The sequence below is a fragment of the Crocodylus porosus genome, unplaced genomic scaffold, assembly GCF_001723895.1.
Source record: "Crocodylus porosus isolate Cpor-Errol unplaced genomic scaffold, CroPor_comp1, whole genome shotgun sequence".
Classification (NCBI taxonomy): domain Eukaryota; kingdom Metazoa; phylum Chordata; order Crocodylia; family Crocodylidae; genus Crocodylus; species Crocodylus porosus.
In genome coordinates, this window is record NW_017728931.1 from 130,995,428 (window position 1) to 131,022,626 (window position 27,199).

The 27,199-nt window shown below is 42.4% G+C and overlaps 1 protein-coding gene across 2 annotated transcripts in view; it reads right to left on the bottom strand.

Annotated features, from left to right (window-relative positions):
- SEMA3D (semaphorin 3D) overlaps nt 1–26,167 on the bottom strand; it is a 199,383-nt gene extending 173,216 nt beyond the window's left edge. Inside the window, exon 1 of one of the 2 annotated variants that reach the window (XM_019543653.1) lies at nt 26,070–26,167. The gene's annotated coding sequence lies outside the window, so the exon portion shown is untranslated. Of the gene's footprint in view, nt 1–16,107; nt 16,166–26,069 lie in introns of those variants that run through there. The other variant, XM_019543652.1, reaches the window with a different exon arrangement.
- Between the last annotated feature and the right edge of the window lie 1,032 nt (nt 26,168–27,199).

Below are 27,199 nucleotides of genomic sequence, written 5' to 3' on the forward strand. Positions count from 1 at the left end.
TAACCTGTCTAGGTCTGATTGTAGCCTATTCCTCCCTTCTAGCATGCCCACATCCCCCCACATCTTAGTGTCATCAGCAAATTTGAACAGAGTGCTTTTCACCCCCTTGTCCAAGTCACCGATGAAGATGTTGAACAGTACAGGCCCAAAGACTGAGCCCTGGGGGACCCCACTGCCCACATCCCTCCAACTTGAAAATGACCCATCCACTACCACTCTCTGGGTGCGGCCCTCCAGCCAGTTGGTGACCCATTTGACTGTATGGGTGTTGACACCACAGTCCCCCAGTTTCTTAATGAGACCAGGGTGAGAGACAATGTTGAAGGCCTTCCAAAAGTCCAGAAAGACTATGTCTACTGCTACCCCTGCATCTAAGGATTTGGTGATCTGGTCATAGAAGGCCACCAGGTTGGTCTGACAGGACCTCCCGCTAATGAACCCATGTTGATTGGCCCTAAGCATAATCTCCCCTGCTGACCCATTGTGGATATGTGCCAGAATAATTTTCTCAAAAAGCTTGCCCAGGATTGAGGTAAGACTAACTAGCTTATAGTTTCCTGGGTCCTCCTTCCTCCCCTTTTTGCAGATGGGAACCACACTGGCCCTTTTCCAGTCCTCTGGCACCACACCAGAGCACCACGAGTGCTCATAAAGCCATGCCAGGGGTCCTGCAATGACCTCAGCCAATTCCCTCAGTACTCTAAGGTAGAGTTCGTCTGGACCAGCTGATTTGAATACATCCAGTCCTTCCAGAAGTTGATCCCATGCTTGTCTCTTTTAAAGGCTCAGGCTTCAGTTAGTAAAGTACTATGTAAGCTATGTTGTACTGTGTAAGGGCAACAATACAGAACAGCATTGTTACTGTTATTGGACTATAGATTTCATTTTAATTCAAGCCTCCTTAAAAATGAAACACTGAAACGATACTTCAGCAGTGAGAAACAGTTAGGTAAAAAATGGATAATTTGTTTCAGAAATTCATTACAAGTTGCACAGATTTACTCCAGGGAAGTGTCTGACCTACAGCATAAATGCATATAAGCACACAACAACAGAATTACTTTATTTAGCCATCATTTTGAGTCATCTTAATATTTTTATTATACTCTAGACAGAATACTTCGTGGGCATATATTTTTAATTCAGTTGGGTGAAAATACAGAGCTTTTCATTAAAAAAAAAACCACCAAAAAAAAAAGAAACTCCCAGAATTTCTACTCACTGTTGTGTTTACTGGCCTGACTTTACTCTTCTCAGCTAAATATTTCCAAAGACAACATTTCAGGACCAACTGAAAACCTTTTTCCTCATGTATAATGCATTGCACACCCCAATTTTACCTAGCTGGGTTTGAGGGGAGTAGGTGATAGGCAAGAAAACATAGTATTCACCAAGTTGCTTCACAGCTTCTCAAGGGCTCTTGCACAACTTGAACAATTACCACAATCTGGAACTGAAGAAACAAAAATACAGTCATTATGTAGTGTGTAATTCCCTTCAACAAGGATCACCTGCTGGAACTAATCATGAACCATAAGCACAAAAACATGGGTCTCTACCCTTGAGGTAAAGGACATCAGCTGGGAGCAGCAGTAAGCACTTACACTCCATTTGGACTGGGGAATAAAAAACACATTAGACAGTTGTTACATGTGCATGTTATTATGGTGACATTTTAGTCTCATTTACCATTCCCTCTTGTGCCAATTTGAAGGGACATAAAAGCAATGATAAACCAATCACAGATAAAATTGCGTAAAATGCATGATAAGAACAAAGACAAGCACTTACAGTGGGAAATGACAGAATTATAGCTGTTGCGTAGGTTTGCATGCACACATTCAGATTAAATCTTGCCCCACATCATGTAGTAAATGTGTCACAGCTAGAAACAGAATGCAGTCAACTTCTCTCTCTCAGTATGCATTAAAAACAATTGGACATCAGTTTTCTTCCTACAGCCTTCTGCCCCATCCTCTATCCTGAACGATCTAGAGATCCTGTAGAACAAGCACTTTGTGATCACATGATTGAATGTTGTATCACAATCACATGTGTGGTAGGGAGTTGGAGGACAGAGACAAGCTCCCCATGGTACCCTGGTAAAAAGGTACTCGCTAGGAATTTGCAATAAAAAAAGACTGTCTCTGTTTTCCCTCTAGCAAAGGATATCTGCAAATCAACCAGGCTACGAGTAGGTAAATATCCCTTGGTTCTCCTGTGGCTTATTCCTATAAATTATATTTTCTCCTTTTGTAAATATAACCAGTGTGCTTAATGTAGGAAAGGGGGATCTAGAGTGGGTCATCTATACAGACGTATGCATGGGTGAATCTAAAATTTTCAAGAGTGGTGAGTGTAGATGGTGTGATATATCACCACATATTTCCCAGTTAAAGAAAAAAAAAATTAGAAGCTTTTCTAATATTATTGAGGCCTAGGAAAAAAGAGACAAATATAATTTTATTGAAATATGCATTAAATTTGTTATATTATATATTAAATTTAAAACCACAACACACTTGGCAAAAACACAAGTAGTTTTTTCATTAGTTTTGTAGTCATTAGAATCACATGTGCATCTCTGATTCAGATTCATAAAACAAACTTTAGTCACCTTGAACATCTTGACAGTGCATCCATCCAACACTTCACTGACAGTTATTTCTACACCTGAGTTAATGTCTATAAGGTTGTGACATACGAGAAGAGAAACATTACCAGGAGTAGCTAACAGAGAGCAAAATTGCAGAAGGTTTGATTAGTGAAACACCAAGACCATTTAAAAGGAGATAAGGGCATTAACATCTGTGGGTTGAAGAGCTATTAGCAGGTATCAGGTGGATTATAATAAGTCGTGAACTCAATTGACTCCATCAGCATTGCCTAAATAATACTGCTGCTCTGACCAGGTAGTTGGTTTTAAACATTGGGTGGAGCAGGAATCAAAGAAGGGTGCATTTGCACCATTGCATCTCCCTTAGATGCACCCTTGGACCCCTGGAAGTATGAACAGTCTATCATGAAATGAAAGGCAACAGGGCTTAATGGAAGTCATTTCTTCCCCAATAACTACCTGCATGAATGCTTTTTTAGGATAAATGAAGACTGCCACAGTAGCATAGTCATCTTCTATTAAGGGCTACCCTAGTATGGTTTAGTTTCCATAGGGTAAGAACACACATATGGCCAGTCATTACAGAGTAGCTGATGCTTGGTAAAGCCCTGCCTCCATTATTCTGTGTGGTAAGTTGTCCATATGTCCATACCTTGTCCATGTCTTCTCAAAGGTTATAATATACTATCGTACTGCAAAGTGCATTGTATGCTCTTAGGTTGATGGTCCTGGCCATTACCGATGACAGGATATGGAACTAGATAGATAAGACTGTCCTGACCAGATACAGGAAGTCATCAGGAAATAGCACGGGGATATTTATACTTGATGGAAAAGTATCCTGAAATTAAAAGTCAGAAGTGCAAGGCATCAGGTATTTAGGGGCAACTGACTCTCTTGCTAAGACTATAAATTGTAAATAAATTCTCATCTCTTTTTTAAAGACAGATTCTATTCCACCTATTAGGTATTTAAACAAAGTTTCAAGGTCTTGAAAAAACAAGTAATGCAAGGTAAAGTGGGTCCTTCGCCTCCCCATTGTTTTTGACTTGAGACTTATGGCTAAGAAAATGACTCCTCACAAAAACTGGAACATTAATGCTCTTAAAGGGGCTTGAGCAGGGTAGAAGAGGATAATACTTAAGCACCTAAGTCCACCTTGGCAACTTACAGGTACAATAGGATCCGACCCTAAGGCCCCTGATGGACATTATGTTTAAGGCTCAATTAACTGGTTAATGATGTCTTAAGTAGTGACCTTGCCACATGTTCAATCAGTTAATGGTGTGATAAAATGGGGAGTAACCCACAAAGTTATTGCACAAAAATTGGTAATATCTTTGTGGCTGGTTTCTATCATGCCTTTAACTGAACATGTGGCCAGTGCCCAACCTCTAGAGCACACAGAAGCCTTTCAAGACCCTTGATTGGGGATCCCAGCCAGGGGAGTGCGCCATGTGCTGATGGGGCTCCCAGCTGGTGGGGCACAGGGAGAAAAGGCTGTTACTTGCCAGTGCAGCAGGGAACCCAGGATTTTGAGTCCTTTGCCCCAGCAATACGGTGTGATGGGATCCAATACCAGATCCCACATTCGCACCTCATACCAGGTGTCAGATCCCCTTGGTGCTTTTACTTGAACACTGCCAGGTTTCTGACTTTTTTCACAGCAAAGGTAACCTTTAAAAGGTAACCAAAGCAAACCAAGTGGTACAGTAAAGGGCTATCATTAACTTTTCTTTTAAGATCACACATTATACAGAGTCTCTTCATAGCCATACAGGACTAACCTTTAGCATCTAAATAAAACATCTTTTATGGCTGATGTTTTTTTGGGAGGAGCACAGAGTGTATTCATCAGGGTACTCTCTCCCTGTGGGGCCCCACCTGTAGCTTTTAAGACTTCAGCTATAGGAAGGAAACAAATAGGAACAGGAATTCTAAAATAATCTGCCTGCACATATTAAATAATGTCCCCAGTTTGTCAAACACTAGTGGAATGCTGAGCTTTCGCCATTGTTATTGGTTTATCCTCCTTTTGAAATGAGAAATGCATACTTTTTATCCTACATGACCCGGTTCCCTACATTTAAGATATACACAGTGACCTAATAAAAAGGCATTAGAAAAATGTTAAAGTAAACACATGCTAATAATGACAGTGATAACAATGGGCTGCCATCTGGGTATGATTATTGTTTATGAACTTCTTTTGGGGGGAAAGAAAACCACACTGAATGCTTCCAGCTCACATCAATCTGGCTGCTTTACCTTTGGCTCAAGACTCAAGGTACTGTTAAGTTGATTCAGCAGGAATCCTTTCATTTTTGTCTCTGTGGCAAGTAAGTGTAAGCTTTCAAAGCAGGCTGGCAGTGGCAATACACAAGGGGATCGGAGGCATACTTCCGTCACAAGAGAAGGCAATTCAAACATCAGTGTGCCATTCTGTCAGCAGCTTATCACTCAGCGGGTGCGAGTATCACTCTCACTAGCAGATTTCCCTTTCAAACTTACACTTTGTCACAATCCTGACCTCGGCAGATAACACCCCTTCAGCAGAGTTCAAGTCTATATCAAGAACGACATGGAGGGATGATTATTCATTGCATCCTATTATCACCCTAGGGCTCTGTTTACTACCCACCACAATTACTTACTTTTCTATTCTTCTTCTTCAAGTAAGATTTGAACAAATGCCTCTCCCCCCCACACCCTACATGCACCCACAAAGCAAAAAACAAACAACCCCCCCTCCCCCCAAATCAGACCTGTCCTAAACAACAACAACAGAGGATTGGATCAACTACCTATAAGCATACATGCAAATGCCTGTTTCTCAGCTCTGCTTTGTATGTGCAGTCCAAAAATGGGCTGGAAACTGCCATAGCTGGCCCTCCCCTGCTGCACTTAGCAAAGTGTTTCAAATCCAGGAAAACAGGCAACTGCTTCAGACTGGGCTAAGCTGTGTGGAATTTTTTCCTCCTTTTAAATGTTCCCTTTACTATTCCATCCAAACAAAAAATGAAATAGGCTTAATCTGCAAGGTTTGAAATAAGACTTCAAAACAGCAGCAGTAACTAGCCTAAAGTTATTAAGGACTTAAAGTTATTTTGAATTAATTTGTGGTTGTTGCTGCTTAAATAAACACCCTCGCTTTCCCCCTAGATGATAAAATTATAATAAGAGCATACACTAATGCATATAATGAAGACCAGATTTGGCTACCCTTATTCACACTGGGTTCTACTGAGGTCAGGGCCTGATAATGTGTTGGGCACTGTAAGACAGTAATTAGTGTCAGCCCCTACCCCAAAAAGCTTACAGTCTAAATAGACAAGACAGATGGTGGGACAGGAAACAGAAAGAGAGATTTGAAGACGGTTTTTTTTTAGGTCACCGGCAGAAGCAGAAACAGAACCCAAGTCTCAAGACACTGTTCAGAGCCTATTGCATTGGGCCTACAATACCTCTCCATGGGTGGTTTCAATGGAAATAATAAGGTTACACACCAAGTTAAAAAAATAATAATAATAATAATAATAGCATCAGTAAGGTGGCAGACCCACAATGAAAATGGAAACTGCAAAAAATAAATAAATACAAATAAAAGACAATTTAAGGGTTTCACGCAACCATATGGGAGCTGAAACAAATTCTGATGTGCGCTTTGGAATCTGATTTTTAAAAAGGTCAGTCCTAAGGTAAAACCCCTCCTCATTTTTACTTCCCCTGCCATGGAATCCCTTTCTTTTGAAGCCGTTGACAGATTCTTAAACACAGCAAAGCTGGCAGGTGCTGCAATGAAAGCAAATACAGTCTTGCAGACCCTTAACACAAGGTGTGTTTTTGAAATAGGACTCTGTCTATGTCTGTTTGCTCTGAGTGCACATTCCAGTACTCAAAGTGGACTGCAGTTAAAAAAAAAAAAAATATCACTGCTTGTGACACACACGAGATTACGGGCCACATTGCTTTTCGGTCTCCCCAGTCAGATGCTCAAGGGTAGGGCCTAATCCTCATTCCATTAAAAGGAATAGCATAACTGGTCCCCTCTTTCAGCTCTAGAGCTATATATATTGCCTGAAACAGGGTGGTCTGCTTCTGTTGCTAAATCAGTTCTTTGGAAGAGTTTTTCTTCTTTTTCTCCCCTTAAACTTTGTCATGCCGCTTGAAGGAAAGGGAACTCGGAACTTTTTACGGCACAAATTTGTCATCAACAAGTTAGTTTTGTTTTAACAATCCACGAGAAAAGAACTTTTGCAATTTCTTTTCTCTTTCCTACCCCAAAGACCCTGAGGATATTTTTCTTTAATTGTATTACTCTCCTCCTGCACTGGGAATCCCCCCCCCCCATAAGAATTAGTTAAATGAATGGGGAGTAATTGTTATTGCCTCTCTCTTTCTTGCCTTGCAGCAGTTTTTTTTATCCTTCTAAGACTTTTTGAGAAAAGAAGAGGACTGTCCTTTTCTTTATTTCATTTATTTAAAAGGAGTTTTCGACTCTTTGGAAACGAAGGACATTTGTCTTTTTAGGTTTGGTGACAAACTTTACTGAAGAATGAAACCATTTGTCCAAATCCCTGCTTATAAAGAAATTCAAAATAAAAGAAGCCCAGGGAGAGATGAGGGGTCCTGACTTTCATCCAGGCTATGAACTCACACTCATAGATACAGTAAATGTTTATCCAGGGGCTCAGCACTTTGGAAGGACAAGAGTTCCTGACACTGAGAGAAAAGGCCAGGATCTTTTGCTTACAAAGTAAAAACTTAGATCAGTCACTTTTTCCTTTATTTCCCTGTAAGAAAGCCTATCCATAGCAATGCCTTCTATTGACAAGAATAGACTAGAATAATGGCTGGAAGAGAAATATAAGATCATAGAAAAGCCTTCCTCCTCCAGTTCCAGTAAGCAAACAATCAAGAACCCCCTTTCTTCAACCTAGTTGCACCCTGAAGTTGCTGCTACAACCCAAATAGGTGCTAGGCTATATACGAGAGGCAGACAAGGTTCTTCGAGTAAATCTGATATCTTTTATTAGATGGTGCAGCAGCAAGCAGCCAAAGAAAGGCTAGGGAGATGTATTCACAGGGAATTTGCAGCAATGGAAAATATGGTGAGAAGGGGGAGCCAACAGGCATTCCAACCTCCTGGAAGGTGGGCTGCAAAGTTGTGTCAAAGGCAAGCTTTCCAACCAGGGGGCAACCAGGAACTTCACCCCCCTACCCCCATGGCAGGAAAGCTGTTTCAAGTTGATGCATGTGCATCAGCTGGTTCTGGCTGCAGGGAAGAGGCAGCCTCCCTGCTGCCTGGGCATGGAGGGGGCATCGTCCATGCCCCTACCAGTAGAGTTACCATATGTCTCGGTTATCCTGGACATGTCCTCTTTTTTGGCCTCCCGCCCTTGTGTCCAGGCAGGTTTTTGAAATGTGAGCAGATGTTCGAGTTTTTGCTTTGCCTCTGCTTTCCTGGGTTGACTGATTGGGGCTGGGAGCAGAGAGCAAGGTGATTAGCAGTTGGGGGTCATGTGGTCTGTGCGCAGCCCTGGCCAACTGCTCGTGTGTGTGTGCGTGCATGCACACGCTGCACAGACAGCAGGGCTGGGAGGGGCAGAGGCTGCAGGTCAGGAGTGAGGGCCACTGGCAGGGCTGGGTTGGCAGGGGTCTGCAAGTCAAGAGCAAGGGGAACTGGCAGCACTGGGAACATAGGTGACATGTAGGTGGGGCACAGGGTGGCATGTGCCCCCCCCCCAAGATTGACTGCTGCCGAAGCCACTGCCAGCTTCTGTGGGCGGTTGCCGCTGACTGCGCGGGCAGTTGCTGCTCACCACCATGTTGCCCCCCGTAGTTGCCGGAGGCACCATATACAATTAATGTAGTTTTAGATGTTAAGTAAAACAGCCCAAGATCACAGCATGTCATTTCATCAGTCGGCTTCCTTGCATAGCATGGATTTTAGCTAACAGTAGTTGCATGCAAAGCTTCTGCTACAGATATCAACTTCCAATCTTATATTAGAGAATTGCGAGCTCATGAGTCACTCCCATTAGACTGGCTGGGAATGTCACTTCTACCACTCAATAGCTTGTTGCATGTAGTTTAGAGTCCAGAAGTTATTCAAACCCCAACCTCCTACTCAGCAGGAAAAACAAAGACAGTAACTGAGCTTTGAGCTGGTGATATTTGCCTATTTCATCAAAGACTGTGAAGCAGAAAAATATTGAAGAGACTTTATAAATACGGTAAAGCAATTTAACTACATGGTCTTCCTGGTATGCCTGAGGCTACTGCATTGTCAAGTTCCCTGGCTCACAGCATTGGCAACCAAGTGAACAGGAAAGGTTTTGGACATGGGTCTGCTTGTGGGAACCTATCAGAGGTGCTACTTTCTACGCATCAGCTGCCACAAGAGTCCTAGTAGTAGCTCCTCATTTGGAGGCATGGGGTTGAAAAGAATTAAAGGAACACAGCAACTCTTGAAACCACAACTCCACAAAAGCTCTATGTTCAAAGTTTTAAGAAACTGCTGCTGCTAAATAAGGATGTCCCCCAAATGATAAGACTGACGAGAACATTTCATCAGTAATCCAAAACACTATCTACAATTTTATCAACTCATATGGGAAAGCAATGGTTAGCTGCAAAAAGGAAAGAACTACCTGTCCTCTAAGGTATGTCAGCCCTGCCCCCAGTATTTTGGGGGAGATTGTGAGCTGCCCACCTACTCCTGCTCATAAAATACCAAATCCACAAATGTGCCATTCCCTCACTCAGTTCTTGAAACATGATTCAGGGTGCCAGAGAGGAACTGTGGATTATGTCCACCCAGTGGATTCACTACTGCATTTCCAAATGTGAAGAGTGCAGAAAAGCACAAGCAGGTAGAGTGCATTTTGAGCCCATTCCTCATCCAGAACAAGAAGGATGCAGCATAGACATAGCCCCAGTTTTCTACTCAGAAAGTGGGAATACTACTGTCCTCTTGATTCCTTTATACATCTGTACTATCTATTTAAATTGCAAGTTTTTCAGAACAAGTTTAACTCAGCCTTTTTCCACATATTTGTGTGTAGCACAAGAGGGGCCCCAAGGCTAGCTGGGCCACTAGGTACCTTTAAGTATTTATGACCAACCACCGGCTCCATTGTGCATTGTCACTATAGTCCTCCAAAATGTCTTGGTGTGTCACCAAGATAAATGCTTAATCTGATCCTAGTGGAGCTGCATGAACAAAATCAAAGCTATGCAAGAAGAGAGGAAGCTGCTGCAAAACCCCAGTGCAATAAAAAAAAAAATACATGGAAAACACTTTACTGTTATTCAGTGCAATTGCTTCAGTCCAAAAAAAAGTTTTTAAAAGCTTGGAAAACCTCCAAAACTAACCTGATAAACTCTCAGGCATCACAGAAGATGTATTCTTTTCCATACTTGTAAGTCATCTCTGGAATACTTCCCAAATTTCAATAAATATAGATTTCCTCTGCCCACCCCAACGTGCATGCACGCACGCACACACGGCCTCATATCTTTCATGGGTTTTTAGCTCTACAAAAATCTGGGTAGGCAATTGCATGAAACGGTCATCATCAGACAACAGATTAGTTTCCTGCTAAGACACCACTTGGGTCTGGAGAACTACCTATAGTTTGTTTGATGGATGTTACATCATTAAGGTATTATTCCATAGCATTTGTTATTGGGGAAGTAATGAAAGGCCCCAATCAGGGGTGGGACCTTATTGTACTACAGAGATGACCAGGACAGTCCCTCCCCCTAAGAATATAATGAACTGAATGACATGAATGCAATAATCGTGGGGAGCAAAAGGTACTATGAATAATGTAATGAACAGCCATCAAAGACACCAGCTGCTGAGTTATCCCAGCTATGTAGATGCAACCTTGTGTTCTTATTAATGTCAGCTGGGTCTTCCCTATGCCCTCTCTATTGTGTTTTAAAGCCACCTGTTGCTACTTATCCCCATACAGAGGCCTTCAAATGATTAACTCTGCATTGACTTCAAACAAGCATTTGCAGAACCAGATGCTTGGAATCCAAAAGCTCAGTTCACAAGGACTTTATGCCTAAAATAGCACTTTGGTACCAAAGTACCACAGTCACTTAAATTTCTGCTGCTGAGTTCACAATCAACCGTTAAGTCCTGACAATGTGGAGTATCTCAGCATGTAGCTTACACATAGGCCCCACCAGAATTCATAAATAAATGCTCCCTAATTATCTTGTGTGTGATCATACTGTGACCACATTAACCCCACTTAACAAATGGCCAAAGGAGGTGCTCTTTTAACCAAGACCCCTCCAACTTAAATACTGGGATCTGGGATACTAACACTCAAGTCCTTCCTCTGCCCGAAAGAGTTTGAACTCACGCATCTTTGCCTCAAGTAAGTGTGCTAATCCCTTTGTCTATAAAGTCTCTCTGTTTTTGAAGAAATACATTTTCCCCCATTAATCAGCTTTAGCAAGTGTGGCTGAGGACAACTGTTACCTGAAAGACCTAAAACCTTTACCTGGGTGGAGAGATAGGAGAGTTCAAATCCCCCCGGAAAAAGAAAGGACTTAAACCTGATCCTCTTTCCTGTTGTAAGCTCTGGGCTATAAGATAAAAGGTGGGAGCACTTAAGCATTTATGCCAGGAGAGGCATCATGGCTGTGAATCACGTATGGAGATAAGGACCTAAGCCCCCTGGGCTGGGATTACATCCTTCTTGCCAGAGCGTTTCCTACTGGCTAGCTGAGGTAGTTGACCTCTGTGAATCCCATTGCCTCCCCAGGCATAGCACTAGGAACCCTATTTGTGCCTCATAGGATGATGTAAATTCCATTAGGCAGCAGAGTGCCTAAAAGTTGGGCATTGTGATTCCAGCCCTAAACAGCGAGAGGCAGGGACTAGACACCTTTTTATATTTATATGACTCAACAGAGCGTGGGCCCCTGGGAGCTACAAAAAATAAAAAGTGGTGTCCAAATTGTGTGCGACAACTCAGGGCATTTATTAATGCCCCTCTTCCTTTCATTTCTACCCAGGAGAACTTTTACAGTCTTTTCTCCAATGCCTGACGAAGGGTGGTTGTGCCCAAAAGCTTGCAATTAAAAAAAATATTTTTGCAAAAATCTTGTTGGTCTAATAAAGCATATCATCTATACTAGGAGTCCTGGTTGCCTTTTCCCCTAGACCAATATGGCTACAACCTGGATACCTCTTCCTAACATACATTCTTAAAAGGATGTTCACCTTGCCTGAATTTCTTGCAAGATAGCATCCTTGTATTGTTATATTTTGGAGCTTAATAGGATGGGACGTATTTTTACAGTTGCGTGACAATCAGAAATCCAATCTGCATACTGAGGATCCCCTACTCTCTCCTAACCTTTAACTATGAGGAAAGCCAGCAGGAGACTAAGTTAATGTGGGTATAGAAACATCATGCTGAAGGGAGCGTATGCTTGCAGAGCCAGTAAAGTGAATGACCACAAACAGCTGTGATGGGAAGGTGGCTGTGGAGCCAGCTAGGAGGGCATGAGGTCCACTGGGGGTGGAATGGGTAGTTTCCATAACAACAGGGACAAGACATTAAAAGCAGGCATTTACTTTGAAGACTACAAACAAAAGGAGTAAACTAGACAAAAAAGAGAGAGAGAGAGGGAGAAGATGTTCTTTTCACGGGATAAAGAATGTAAAAATACCAGTGAGAAATCAATCACTAGGTCACGCCTATGTCGTTAACAGGATGGAGTAATTAAGCTCATCTGCCTTTGAAATGTAGAATCAGGCACTTGCATGGGATATAAGGGACCTCAAATGGGTTACCCTCCCATCATTATTGCTAATATTGCTTCAAAGACCCCCCTATCCTCCATCTGCTCTGCACATGGACCTCCAAGCTTAACGGAGAGCACCAAGCATCCTTTACTTCTCCTTTGACATTTACTTTCCTTAAATCTCTTTTTTCTCCAAGGTGCTGATAATTGTTTCATCCGAGCCCTAACAAAGAAGGTGACTGTTGCTCATGGCAAAGTATCAGTAAACAATTTTGACTGCCAGGTTTTTTAATCCACTTTCCTTATTAAAATATTTAAGGCCAGATTTTCAAAACAGATTGGCTTCCATTTAGGCCCAGATTTTTTTGAGGCACGTAGGTGTTTAATGTTCTTTAAGTTACGTTAATGCCATTAAGCTTGGAAGATCTGCGCTGTAATGTTTGAAATAGTTTCTTACTCTAGTCCCTTTAATACCCCTACCAGGTTCTTATAATATATGGATGTGAAATGTTTGTACCTTAATTCATATAATTCATCTCTTCCAACATGGCAAGACTTCTCCTGAACTTAAAATAACTAATGTCTTTTTTTTCCCAGTTCAGTTTTAAAATCACAGCTGAAAAATCCTCCCTCGCTGTTCTTGGAAGAACAATCCTCAAGATAAATGGCAGGTAGATTTTTTTTCCCCCTTTATAGCCAGCCTAAATCTTTCTTCTTTTGTTTCATGATGTTAGACTAGCTATACTGTCTTTTTACTGCCTCAGGTACTTATGCAATTTCCATTAACATAGGGCCAGAGTACCACACAATCTTCTAGTATGTTTATCCCCACAACCCCCTTGGGTGGAAGGGATTGTACAAATGCAAGACTGGGGCACAAAGAAGTTAAGACCAGGATCAAAGTATCAAATACCTAATTCTCTTCAGAGAAAGGAAAAAAGTAAAAAATAGCTTTTGGTGGTCTGGGCCTAACTTCTGAAATTCACAAAGGATGGCTGTAGCAGAACAAGGGACAGAAGCTGGCATCTCGTGTGCTGAGCCATCTTTCCACTGTCCTAAATAATTCTCCAACTTTAGTGCTGACTTCAGTGGGAACTATACATGGGCTTCCAAAATAAGCACTAAAAGAAATGAATGAAAGGCAAGTTGCATTCATTTTATAAATGAGGCTCTATTAATTTTAGCTCGGGTGCTGTTATCAGGCCTTAGTATGCACAATTTCCCTACAGGGAGGCAGAAAATCAAGTTGTCCTTGAGACAAAATTATCGCCTATGTTGAACAAAGAGGTCCCTCTCTGTGACAGTCTCACTATCAAGTCAAGTGAGAATAGGAGCGCTATCTCTGCTGCACTAGATGTGCTACTTTCTCATACTAAGCCAGTATCCTTGATCTTCAAACTATCCAAAATAATCCCATCCCATTTTCAAGCCACCAAAGCCAATCAATTCTTTGGTTCTCAAAAATTACATGCATACTGAACAGATCTATATAAATGAACTCCTGAAATAATTTTAACTGGAGTAACTTTCATTTTAAGATTGTAAACATGTTCTGCATATATTAATTTACTAAATTCCCAGTTTAAGGCTAGAATGGACTATTATCATGTACTGTGACCTCCTGTATTAAACAGGTCATAGAATTTCATCCAGATTTTCCACTATTGAATCTAGAAACTTTTATCTAACAAAAGCATGTCTTCTAGATGTTCCTTGATTTGAAGTTAGAAAGAGATGAAGAATCTATCAATTCCCTCTGCAAAATTGTTCAACATAGCCAGAGTCCCAAGTCCCAATCCAATGTCCTACCCACTAGACTGTATTGCCACCTCTCCTTTCTACAGAAAGAGAAAGGACAAATCAAGCACCCTAGATTAAAAATTATTTTATTCTCCAGCAGTCTTCAAAATGAGTAAATATTGAGTGCCTAAGGCAATGTGACACAGTAGATGCCAGAGTGGTCTGGTTTAGTTATGTGGATTAGGCTGACCGTCAGTCTGACTAGACAATTGCTGATGAAGTGAACTACTGTCCAGATCTCCTATCAGAAAGACATGTTGGTGGAGTGACAGGTACTCATGTATACAAAGCTTACTGCATTGTCAATCAATATATATCTGCCTCTGTTGCTGTTTGATATTTATGAAGACCTCCATCTATTGCTCATGTCTTCCCTAGCTTCCTCTGTTCCCCTTTCTTCTACAGACACATAATATGCAGTGATAAAGCGAAAACACAGGTCAAAAAGGTTTCCGCTTTCATATTTCAGATGTGCCAATCAAAAAAGAAGAATGAAAACAAATAGATAGCAATGATAATACAGGTCTTTCTGCAAGTTCTGTGGTATTCTTTGTGTGTTGCCACAAAAGGATATGCAATTACCTGCCAGTCTTTGTGTAGCAAAGCTAACAATGCTACTCCTCCTCAAAGAACCTTGTCTAAGCATATGTGAGATCTTTTATTGGCACTCATGCTTAGAGTCACTATTCCTCTGTTACACTGGCTTTATGTACCAAGACATTAAAGTATTTGAGTACAGTACTTGTTATGAAGACCAACAGTTTTAACAACACAGTATATTTTTTATCTTATAAATCCCAAATAGAAAACAAGTCTAGCAAGCAGATTTACTTCCCATCTGTTTAACTGTGCTTTTTAAATCTTTTTTCCTCAACACTTTCTCTTTACTTAATTCAAGTATTTAAACCCAGAAAAAATTAATGTTTCTTTTTAAAAGAACAGGTTGAGAACATGCCTAACCATGTGCAGAAAGGAACTGGGGGACAAAGTGACCCACTTCTACCAATTCTTAGACACTCCCCTGCATGGGGACAAAACTTTTGCCCAATAAATCTTTAATATAAAACATTCATTAGGGCTAGGGACAGAAGTTATCCATAAACCTGGTATAAGTGATTGGAAACTGGCTCAAACCTACAACACAACAGAAGTTCAGTGCACATAACCTGCTTTCAAAATGGCCCAAACTGGTTTAGGATAAACCTAGATGGCTATAGTATCAGATTTAATTGATTTACTGAACTTCTGTCCCAGATCCCTTCCAAATTCAAGCTAACTGACAGTCCTCCAGCATCCCAGGATACTTTGCATTTCCCCTGCAAACCTCCCCTGGCAGGATGGGTAGGTTAGCTTTGGCCCAAGCTGCCTGCTCCAGCTGACCCGAGAGGCATGCTGTACTGCCCCGCAGCTTCTGGCTGGGGTCACTGCAGGCAGGTGTCTACATTTCTCGAATCAAAAGTGAATGTCTGTTCACTTGCTTATCAGTCAATTTATGCAGCTTAAACTAACCTGGGAAGATTGAACTGATTCAGCCTCAGGCTTTTTGACTCTGTATTTAGCTTAAAGAAGGCACCAGAAGCCAAACGTCTCCCAGATGACTGCCTTAACCACTGGAAACCAACCTCCCCTTCCACCCACTCTGTCCCAGGGATGTTTTATTATGGTGTTCCATGCAAAATGGAAATTTTGAAAGCTGAGTTGACAACATCCCTATCCCAGACTATCCTCTATCCTGCTGATTAGATCACCCTCGTGGGAGGTGGGAGCCAAAGGTTCAAAACACCTGAGGCAGAGGCAGAATTCCATATATCAGGTGTCCTCCAGACCCCATGTAAGAGCTCGAATCCCCGGGGTACCATTTCTCCCTCTCCCTTTCTTTTTAAAAAAAGGATTAATCTGGTTTAGGCCCCTACCATGTTGGTGAATCCCTAGCCAAGATGTATCCTCTCAGCCCAATATTAGGCATCGGAGTCTGAGAGGCAGAGTTTAGCGTTGCCTTCCCTCAACTTCCTTTTAGCTAACTGAGGCAGTTTCTCACTCCTTCGGTAGGCTCATGTGAATCTCATTCTTAAGCAGCAGTGTCTCAAAACTAGGGAAAAGCAATGCTTGCCACAGAAGCCTAGCAGACAGCTCTACACCCAGGCAGCCACACCACATGGGGCAGCAGGATCAGCTGCTGCTGTGTTAATTGCAACAGGTGCTGCTACAGTGATAGTTATTTTGCCCCCTCCCCTCCAAGGCCACACCAGGGTTGCTACCCTGGTCACCCTCCGCCCCCAAGTTACAAAACCGTTCAGCATTGCCAAGTCTAATTCTTCTTTGCAAATATAGTAAAAAAAAAAAATTTAAAAAAAAGGGTGTCCAGTCTATAAGCAGCGATCAAAAATCTGATAGCCTTCAGGAAACCATTGAAGTGGGGATGCCACTGGACACTTCTTTAAATATAGGGCAGTCCCCCACTGGTATAAATAAAATAGTGCTACTAACTTCAATTCAGCTACTATGATTTACTCCAGCTGAGGTTGTGACTTGTAAAATCCTGAATACTTTGCAAATGTGGCTATGTTATTATTCCCACTGCAGGCACAGAGAGCTGTTGTTCTATCTAATCTTTCCTTCCAGCAATCTTACCTATTCCTGCTCTGGCATGTCTTCATAACACTTTTTTTCCCCCCACCCCAGCTCTGAGTTATATTTATGGTGTGTATCTCAGCTTATACAAAACTGAGAACTACCCACACATATGGATTTTTAACAGTACAACCATTATTAAGCCACTCTCCTGCTCTCATTTTAATAGGATGCCACACAGGAAGTTTCCTTCTATTAGGCCATAAGTATTAACTTAAACTCCTACAGATTTCAAAGTTCAATTGACTTCTATTGTGAAACATTTGAAAAAAATATCCATTTAGGCAATTATTCTTATCATGTATTATTATTATTTTCCAAAGAGAAGTGGTTGGGACAATTTAGGGAGTTTCTTCTGTGCTTTTCTCATCTGAGGGTTTTGCATATACGTTTGTTTCTGGGTAATGTATTTGACCCTATTGCTTAATGCTCAATTTCTCTCAAAAATTCCTTCTATTGGAGAAGATAACGTAAATCTTTGCCAGTTAAGCCTCCTACCTTTTCTGAAACCAGAGCAGCGTTGTTATGCCCATTTTATAGATGATGAAACAGAGAAGCATGTTTTGCTTGCTGTGGAGTGCATGGAGTTTCTGATTCTTTTCCCTGATCATTTAGCTTTTGCTTCCAGTTAAATGGGAACTGGGGGATAGCTCCCCCAAATCAAACTACTGCCTGGAATTCATGTGCATCTCAATAGATGGATACTTTTCAGATGCACCATGTCAGCGCTCCTAATCTCTTCGCAATATTCTTCCTCAGAATAAGATGTAGTCCTTGACACTGTACATCTTGGAAATATATTTCATAGCCGGTGGAGGCTTCTGAATTAGCAGGAAGACCATTTTATTATTACTATGCTTATTTTATTATTTCATTTGGGATTTTTTATTATTTTACTTTTAATTATTGCTATTTAAAATGTATATAAGTATTAGCCTGCATTTCCTTTTTTAACATGTTCAATTTGTATCTTAATTGCTGCAACAGGGCGCTTTTTTCCCCCAAACCATTCAATGCATTGGTGCTAATATCACCTCTTTGTGTCATCGCTCTTATAGCTTTACCACTCCTGTCTTTGCCTCCCTTCAGTGGCTTCCCCTTCTCCATCATATCAAATGCTATGTATCACTCCACTCTACTTACCTATTCTAGCAATCAAAACATCAGCATCCACCTTCTTAGCACCAGCATAACCTTCTTTCGTCTCTAAGAAAGAGCTTCTACTAAAACCATTATTGTGTCCAGTTTCAAACCTCTCCTTAAGGTGCAACTCTCCAATAATACCTGCAAAATTCTCCAACACCCAGACGGCAGGCGTGTTGAAACTACTGTTTGTTCTACCAAACATATTTAGCCTCCCTTGTCTCACTTTGTACCTGTGTTTCTGGACTTCTTCAACTACCGTCTACATTATATGTTAAAAATGTTAAACTTTTGTCTTATTTTTATTGGCTATACATACAGTGCTTGGTATAATGAGGCCCTGACCACTGGCAGAGATCTCCAGATGCTGCTTCCACAAAAATAATACATTAATATTTAAAAATCACTTGGATTATAAAAGGACCTTCTTCTTGAACAGATGGTGAATTCCAAAGATTTTTGTATTTTGCAAACTTCCCTGCTAATAAGAACAAGCTTGAAGAAATGGAAAATGGATACAAATAAATATGCACGTAAATCTATTTCTCAACAGTTTCCATGAAACTTTAAAGAAGCTTTAATGAAAAAGAATAAATTAAACTCTGAGCACACTGTCCTATAGTAGCTTTAAAGTAATATTTTTGTCATAAAGATTTTCAGGCCCTCATTATCAAAACATAAAAATAAAAAAAACTGAATAAAGAGCCAATATTGTATGAAAAACTGAAAATTCAGAGACTAGTCACTGGAATGTTATAAGAAAGACAACAGAAATATTGGCTGTCAAAAAACACAGGGTAAAAATCAGAGACTGTGGTCAGATAAAAGGCCACATTCTATTCCACTTGGGTGTATAAGTGGACCCTAGGTGCCTTAGCATGCTCCTATTTCATCCTGCCCAAGTCCCTTAAGAAGAGTTAATAAAAAAGTAGGGTGGGTTTTCTTATACTTGATGTTTTCTTGTGAGTAGATACATTACTGGATTTTTAGGGACTTGAACAGGGTGGAATAGAATTATTCCCAAGTGCCTAAATCTACTTAGACGCTCAGTAGGTAGAATACGGTATGGCCTCAAACAGCCATGTCATTTTTCTGTTTTGTTTGGAGAAGAGCACACTTGCATCACAACGCAAGTACCTGCCACTGCCAATATCCTTAATTTTTTTAGATGGGTCCACAGAGTTACTTTGGCTTCAAAGCATAGTATAACTGGATTTTTTTCTGTATTATAATGCATGTCCAGTAATCATAAAAAGCTGCAAAGCTTTTATAATCCCAAAGAGAAAAAACCTACATGTACAAAACAATATATTTCTTCGTTTTCTTTGGCAGAGAGTCTGACATTTAATTTTAGAGTAGCATACATTGTTTTTAAATCTTCTTTTGGGGGAAGCAACAATTTGTCTTGTGGAGAGAGAGAATTCTTTGCATTCTCTTTTCATTAAATCGGGAAATGATGGTTTTTTGTTTTTTAAAAAAAAGCTGAATTACATAGAGTCTGTCACTGATAAGTTCCAGTATATATTACAAGCTAGGTAGGCACATACCATTGGATTAGCCTTTTTCCAACCAAGGAGCACCCACAAGGCAGTGGGGGTCTTGAGGCCCTTTTATACTCACCTTATTCTGGAGCTTGCAATCTTGTGGTTGCAACCCCACCACGAGTATCCCCCACCACTTTGCGACTAGGCCCTCCAGTCTGATGCAATTTACAGTCATACCCAGGACTAAGGAATATTTGGGTACACACATTTTGAAAACCATACTCGGTATTTTAGGAACCTCACCTTACACTAGTTTTCAGGAAAATCCATTCAGGAACAGCACCCCTAACAAGAGTAACACTTAAGCTTAAGCTCTGTTAAATTGGGCTGAAGTCAGTAATTACGGAATGGATAGCTAAGAACAAGCTTACATCTGGGAAGTTAGGCTAGTACAAGTCTACTGATATTGGGCATTCTGCAGTGAATTGAGTTCGGAGCTATTTGGAACGAGATGAGATCAGAAGCAAGTCTACAGTATCTGGAATGTTTTTGGAATGGGATATTCCAGGAAAATGGGTAATTTCCTCCTCCCCTCTCCAAAAAAACAACCCATCACATTGAATTGTAAAAATAAAGTGTTTTACAGATTGTCTTTTTTTTTTGCACAACATCTGCTTCCTGCAAGAATCCTGATTCACTGACCAACTTGATTGGAAATGATTTAATTCTGGGGTTTTTTTTCTATTTTAAAAGTGACCACATCAAGACAGCAAACTCACAAATGTTCTTCTTTTGTACACACACATGAAAAATGTTAAAGATGCAGAAGAGGACAAATATTGCTGAAAACAGAATAATATAGATAGCACATTATATGCAAAATTCCTCACCATTAGATTACATAGATTATATGTGAAGGTCCTCACCATTTAATCCCCTAAACATAATTTAATTCCAAAGGATGAAAAAGTTCCTCCGTATCCACATAAATCCTGAACCACATGAGAGTAAAGGTTGTAGAGTCTTTATTCCTTAAATAGGGCTAATTTACTGTTATTCTTGACAAGGGTTTGATTAGTGAAGTCCAGTACAAGGTAGCAGTATCAGGGAAACTCCATATTTTAATCAGATTTTCCAGTTGGGTTGGAAAGGTTGAAGGGTGGTGCAATAATTTACTAAAGGTCACATCTAACACTCTAGATATTAACACCAGACCCCCTCAGCATGATAGCTGAACTGAAGCAATGATTCAACCCAGATGGTAATCCTGATTTCTTTTGGATTTCAGTTATTTGCCCGGTAGACCATACTGCAAATGCCAATTGGCTCAATGCATTATTTGGGTATTTCTACAAAACTCTATATTATCCTAAATTCAGCCACAATACAAATTGGATTTTTGAACTAGACATTGGCTACTGACTCCTTCTGGGTGCACTCGATGTTATGCCTGATCCATCTCCGCAGAGCACAATAGAATTTAGGGACTGTTATCGTAGATAATTAGAGTGTTTGTGCAGTTTACTACCTGCTATCTGAAAAGAAAAATACAGGAGGGTAGTTTCAGATAAAACGCAGAAGGATGGAAGCTGAAATAGGAAAACACAAAAGGGTCCATATAGGGCTTTACGGCTACCCTATTTCCACATCAAAAAAAGAGGACACCTGTTGTTCATGAGTGTGTGTGGGGGGGAGGGGGCAGAGATTTGCCAGTGCCCTGCCCCTGCCCATTCAGTTGCCCCTCCCTGCCAAGCCATAGCCCCCTCCCCCTGCCCCTGCCCTGCTGCTGCCTCTCACTCTCGACCCACTGACTTCAGCCCTGCTACTGCTCCTGACTCCCAAACTGCAGTACCATGCCCCCCTGGGCCATTACAGTGCCCATCACTTCCGATCCAATGCCCCCTAACACTGCCAGTGCCCCTCACTCCCAACTCAGAGTTGCTTGCTCCTCCTGATGCCCCTCACTCCTGATCTGCAGCCCCCTGACCCCCCGGCCGTCCCTGTCCTGACCAGGTCAGAGTACAGTGGCTCCGATTCATGCAGGCAGCAATGCAGTGTGTCCATCCCCAGCACAGGCTGGAGGGAAGAGGATGGGGGGCTTGTGGCACCCCCTGCACTGAGACGGGGCTGCCGCACCACACCAGGCAGCCTGGCCATGGTCTCCCTCCCTGCTTCTTCCCCCACCCCCCGGCAGTGTCTCCTGGCTGCTACGCTCCTGCGAGCAAAATAAAATCCTGGACATTTGGTCAGCTTTGAAAAACCCACCTGGACGGAGATCAGAGGGTTCAAAAAGAGGATATGTCCAGGAAAACCCAGATGTATAGTAACCCTAGCTAATTTAAACATTTATTCATTGCTACTGCTATATATATAGAGAGAGAGAGAGACAGACAGACAGAGAGAGAGAGAGAGAGAGAGAGAGAGAGAATACAAAGCCCAGAGAGAGATGTCAGATCTTTTACAAAATATGACTAAGGTACAGCACTAAAAAAGAGCAAAACAGCACACCATGGAAAAAAGGTTATTTCACAAATAAATTAAATGGCGTCATTGCTCTTCACGCTTCAGATGCCTTGTGGGCATCTTTATTCTAAGCTTGTCTGTTGCCCATCTACAGCTGAGAGGAGTCCACAAAGGAAGGAAAGCAAATAGTCAACACATTTACTGTATCTCTTTAGACTGAACAGCTCTCATCCTGGGCCTAAAGTGTTTGGCAAGGGTGAAAAAGACAACAGGGTAAAACTTAACTCTTGTCTTTCACTGATTGTCTTTGACTGATTTGGACTAACTTGCTACAGGAAAAGAACAGAGATTTTTTTTATTGTAAGGCAAGTCTTTAACCAGCTCCTAAGGATCCCCACAGTAGGAAAACCTCACAAGGTATATAGGTGGTATACAGTGATATTTTAATCATTACATTACCCTTGTGCAGCACCCCCAAGGGTTTGGAGGTGTATACCTTATAAGCAACATTATTTATATTTAATTTTCTAATTTGATTATTTTTAAAACATCACAAGTATTCTCCCTAGGGCCTTAACCCATTTAAATAAATTGAAAAATTCCAATTGAATTTACCAGGAACAGTATCAAACAGTGAATGAACACAATCACACACATAGGGAAATATTACCTCTGAAAGGCCACTGTGAATCAATTAGAAGCCATGTAAATTAGGCCCATAAAGGTACTTGAGTGATATTACCTCTGAAAAACCACTGTGAATCAATTATAAGCCATGTAAGTTAGGTCCATAAAAGCACTTAAGTGTCATAACACTGTAAGCTGTAGCACCTAGGGGTACATGCAGATGTTTGCCACACTCGATCTACTATAAGTCAGTGATTGTAGATCAGGAGAGGTTGTACACACATTTTCCGGTGCCAGAAGCCATGCCAGGAACCCAATTTAAGTAACTCTGGGTGAGGAGAGGGGCAGACATGATCAGGTTTTAATAGGTACAGGGTGGCGTGGGGGATGTTGGCAGGATCCAGGGGCCTGGTGGGTCTGCAGAAGAGGTTGCCAGGTCCACGGGAGGTTGACTCTGCAGGCGTGGGGATGTTCAGGGAGCTAAAAATAGTCCAGTCAGGGTTAGAGAGGGGTGTAGGAAGAGCGGAGCTCTGGAGCTGGGGCAAGTGGCTGGGCTTTTCCAGTCCCAGAGTTGCCTGCATATGCTTGGAGCACATTCAGTAGACTGGGCTAACCTATACTCAATCTAACTTAGGTCACCACCTCAGATGAACTAATTATGATCAAGCCATTGGGGTTTTTTTGCCCAATTTAACCTCCCTGTATATCTGCACAGATTCACGCTTCGATTGACCTAACCCTAGTCAGGCTGTTTTAAATGTAATGTCTGCATGTACCCTAGGTGATCTGCCACATTATAGTGGAATCCAGAATCCCAAGTTAAGTATTAGTGTCTCTAAGGGTTTGAGGAGCATTAGATGCCTCAGGATGGCATGAAGAATAAGTACACTAAGTAAGGAGCCATCAAGAGAGTCACACTAAGCAGGGAGATGCCTAGACTCTATCTAGGTCAAGTCCATATACTCAGCAGCATCACAAGGCTCTTTCCTACTCCTGGGATTCACAGTCCAGAGCCTCCGCTTGAAGACAGATGCCAAAGCTTTTTCTTTCACATACTGGGCAAAGGTCAATCTTTCCATTTATGACAGGAGGAACTGATGATGCCCTCCCTTTATACAATAACTAAGAGGGCAAACAAGTATTCACTGCATCCAGTCTAGGTGTAAGGGGAGGTTGGCAGGTTCGGGCTGGGACAGGAGGGTGGGAGCAGAGCACAGCCTGTACAATCAGGCATTCAGACTGACCTAACCCTAGTTAGGCTGATCTACATATAATGCTCATACATCTCCTAAGCCATTAAAGCACACACCAGGAGTTGGGAGAACCTGGATGAATTCCATTTCTCTTCATGGGACACATCTTCAGTCCCAGGAAAATAACTTAGCTGCCATTCTGGAGCAAGTGATGGCATGGCTTGGACCCTTCAGGCCTCCTGCTGAAGCTCTTCTGCTTTTCATGCAATAGCTGGGCTAGACAGAGACCACCAAGGGAAGCATCTTTAGCTAAGTGATGGGGCCACTTACCTAGGATGGGAGAGTCTTGTTTGGGTTCCAGGCCTTGCTCCAAAGGCTGTTTAAGTTTTTCTCTAATGATGCAATGAATAAGAAACCTCTGAAGCAGGGATTGTAATGCAAGCCTCCTCTCTCCCAGGTGAGTGATCTGACAACTATATTACTGGTCTTTCTTGGTTTCTCTCTCTCTCAGCCAATTCATTTGGAATCCTTTTCTGCCCAATGGAGTATCCTGCAAATCCTACCACTGTGTGCAAGTCAGTGGGTAGCACACCTTTTAGGGCAGTGGGGGATACAGGCTTGAATCCTCTCTGGTAAGGGAAGGAACTGCATCGGAGTCTCCCACATGATGGGTGATTGTACTAACCACTGAGCTACTGTGTAGCAAAATGGGAATCCTGTTGCTGGTTCCTCCTCTGATTGTCTTCAGCTGGCCATCACCACTATGCAGCCTGATTTCTTAGAAGCACCCTTATAATATGTAGCAATCAGTGCCCGGCAAGAAAAGAATACCTAGTTTCTGGGCTACCATAATGCTTAGAGAGGATACAGGAGCCAGGCTGCTCTGCCTTGTCAAGACAGATGGGACAAGGCCTCCTAGGACTTGGGTACCAATGTTCTGATTAAACGTCTTCTCAGGAATGTAGAATTACAGAATCACAGAAAAGTAGGGCTGGGAGGGACCTCTGGAGGTCTAGTCCAAATTTCTTCCAGAGGCAGTATCATCCCTATCCAAACCATCTCAGACAAACCCTGTCTAACCTATTACAAAAACTACCCCAACAACCCTGTTGCACAACCTCCAAGCACAGCACCTTAACTTGCCACAGGTAAAGTAGGGGGACAATGGCAGTCAGCATAGCCCTTTTCTGGATAGGATTCATAATCCTAATCACTTCCTCATCTTCAGCTGAGCAAACTAACAGACCAAGATAAAGGCATGCATCATATTTTACACATGTAATAACACAAGGTAGAAGATGAAGCTCTGTTTTGTGCTCATTGATTAACTGAAGGTTCTGATATAATCCATGCCTCTCCACCTTGGCCAGATTGGTAATTAAGAGTAAGAGGGGGATACAATGTATTATTACAACTTAAGATCGAGTTTGCCTATGCAATCAATCTAAAGGCAGAGCTTTACAAATGAGCAGTCTGAGAGCTGCTCTGTAAGTAGACAAGGAAGCATTGTCTGGTACGTGGTTTGACAAGTGTTTTGATCTCTATTGTTCTTGGAAAACTTTTCATAGTTCAAATAAAAGTGAAGCTTTTTTTAAGGAAATCTAGGTTGCTGCTTTGTGATTCTTCAATACACAAAAAGCAATTACATCACATGCTGTGGAATGCTTCCTCTTTGGACACAGCAAATGCCATTTTCAATATTTGTAAGAAACATGAACTTGAATAACTAAACGTGGGCACCAACTATGCAAGTACCCAAAGCAATATACAGCTTGTTTTCAGTTTGAGAAAACTAGCAACCCCCTGCCTCTGACCACCACAGGTCGACCATTAAAATGATGGATGCATTTGAGCAATATAGTTAGCTTGACCATACTCATTACTATAGTATCTGTATTTCTAGAAAAGGAGAATACTGGTTTCAATTGCTGCAACTCCAGAGTTCAATTGCTTCACGCTTCCACTAAGTCTAAGAATGCCCCTGCCATCTTTGCCTTCCCTTCTTTGCTGTTTCAAAATAATAATAATAACATTTAAAGAGGAACTAGTCCCACAAATGCTAAGAAAATGCCAGCAGATACCTAGTTTTGCCTATCTGTATGGCCTGCATCGTTGTAGTCTGATTAAACAAGCGATGGATCCACTCCTGTCTCTTCCCAACTTCTGGGCAAGAGCAGGTAATGCAAACATCTAGCCACCTTTGACTTCCAAGCCCGAGTGGCCAAGTACCCATTTACACTGGATCATTTGGAGAAATTCAGCAGCCCAGAACAGAGCTCAGTGTTATGCCCCTGGAGCCATAGGAAGATGCCTGAGCCCCTCCAGCCCCCACACCTCGAGTGCATTCATCTGGATCACACCTACAGCTTGCCAGGGAGGACAGGTGTTCTTCTTCGACTCTGGACCTAGTGTGACGATCTCCCTGGAAATACCTAGCTCACCCCGAGTAACGATCAAAGACAAGAGGACTAGGCATGGACGTCATTTCCACCAAAGCAGGGTCCGAAGGTGAATGTACAGGCGGTCCTCGACTTACAACGTTTCACACTTACAACCTTTATAAATTGACACCCTATTTCAACTCTATGACATCAGTTTTGACTTTATAACGCTTGATCTAACGCGACGCCAGGCCAGAGAAAAAGTTCTCTGTGTCACCCATCTCCCCGGAAAACGTCTGTCCAAACTCCCTTGGACACTTTCTTTAAGAAAGCAGACAGGACTCCAGGAAAACCTGCAGCCAGGGCTCCTGCGAAGGCTCCAGCCCAGAGCCCTTCAAAAAGTCCAGCAAAGTCACCTCAAAGAAGTCCTTCCCAATCAATATGCTTGCTATTTACGATGTAAATACATTCATGTAGCTATAACCTTCATCTATAATTGATCGAGTACACAATTCTGGGGTGTTTTTAGTGAAAAGAGGGTATCGGACCTTCCTTCAGGAGCCAATCCCCCACTTACAGCACTGTTTCTTGTGAGAAAATTGGTTCTGCGTCGCACCGTTTCGACTTCGGACGCGGTTGTCAGGAACCGGTTGCGTCGCAAGCCCGAGGCCTGCCCCTGCACAGAGTCCCGCGTGCGAGGGGAGCGGGAGCAGAGGGAGACCCGCCGCCCGGCAGGGAGGCGGCACCAGGGCTGCCCCCGCACCCCTCCGAGGTGCCTGAACGCCTGCCCCGTGCGCAGCAGCTCAGCCCCGCGTCCAGCACGGGCGCCCGAAGCGGCGCGGCCGGGGGCGGGGGGGGTTTCCCAGCACAAATGCTCTCCCTCAGCCACCCTCAGCTCAGCGTGCCCCTTCTCCAGGCGCGGGCGGCACCCCTCGGTCTCTCCCTCTAGGGAAAAAGAGGCAGCAAGAGCCACGTTTCTCTCGCGGGGAGCGGCGGAGGCAGCCGCCCCGGGGAGGAGGCACGTGCCAGCGGGAGCCAGGTGCCCGCGGCTCGACGGCCGCCCCCGGCTCCCGGGCGCGGGGC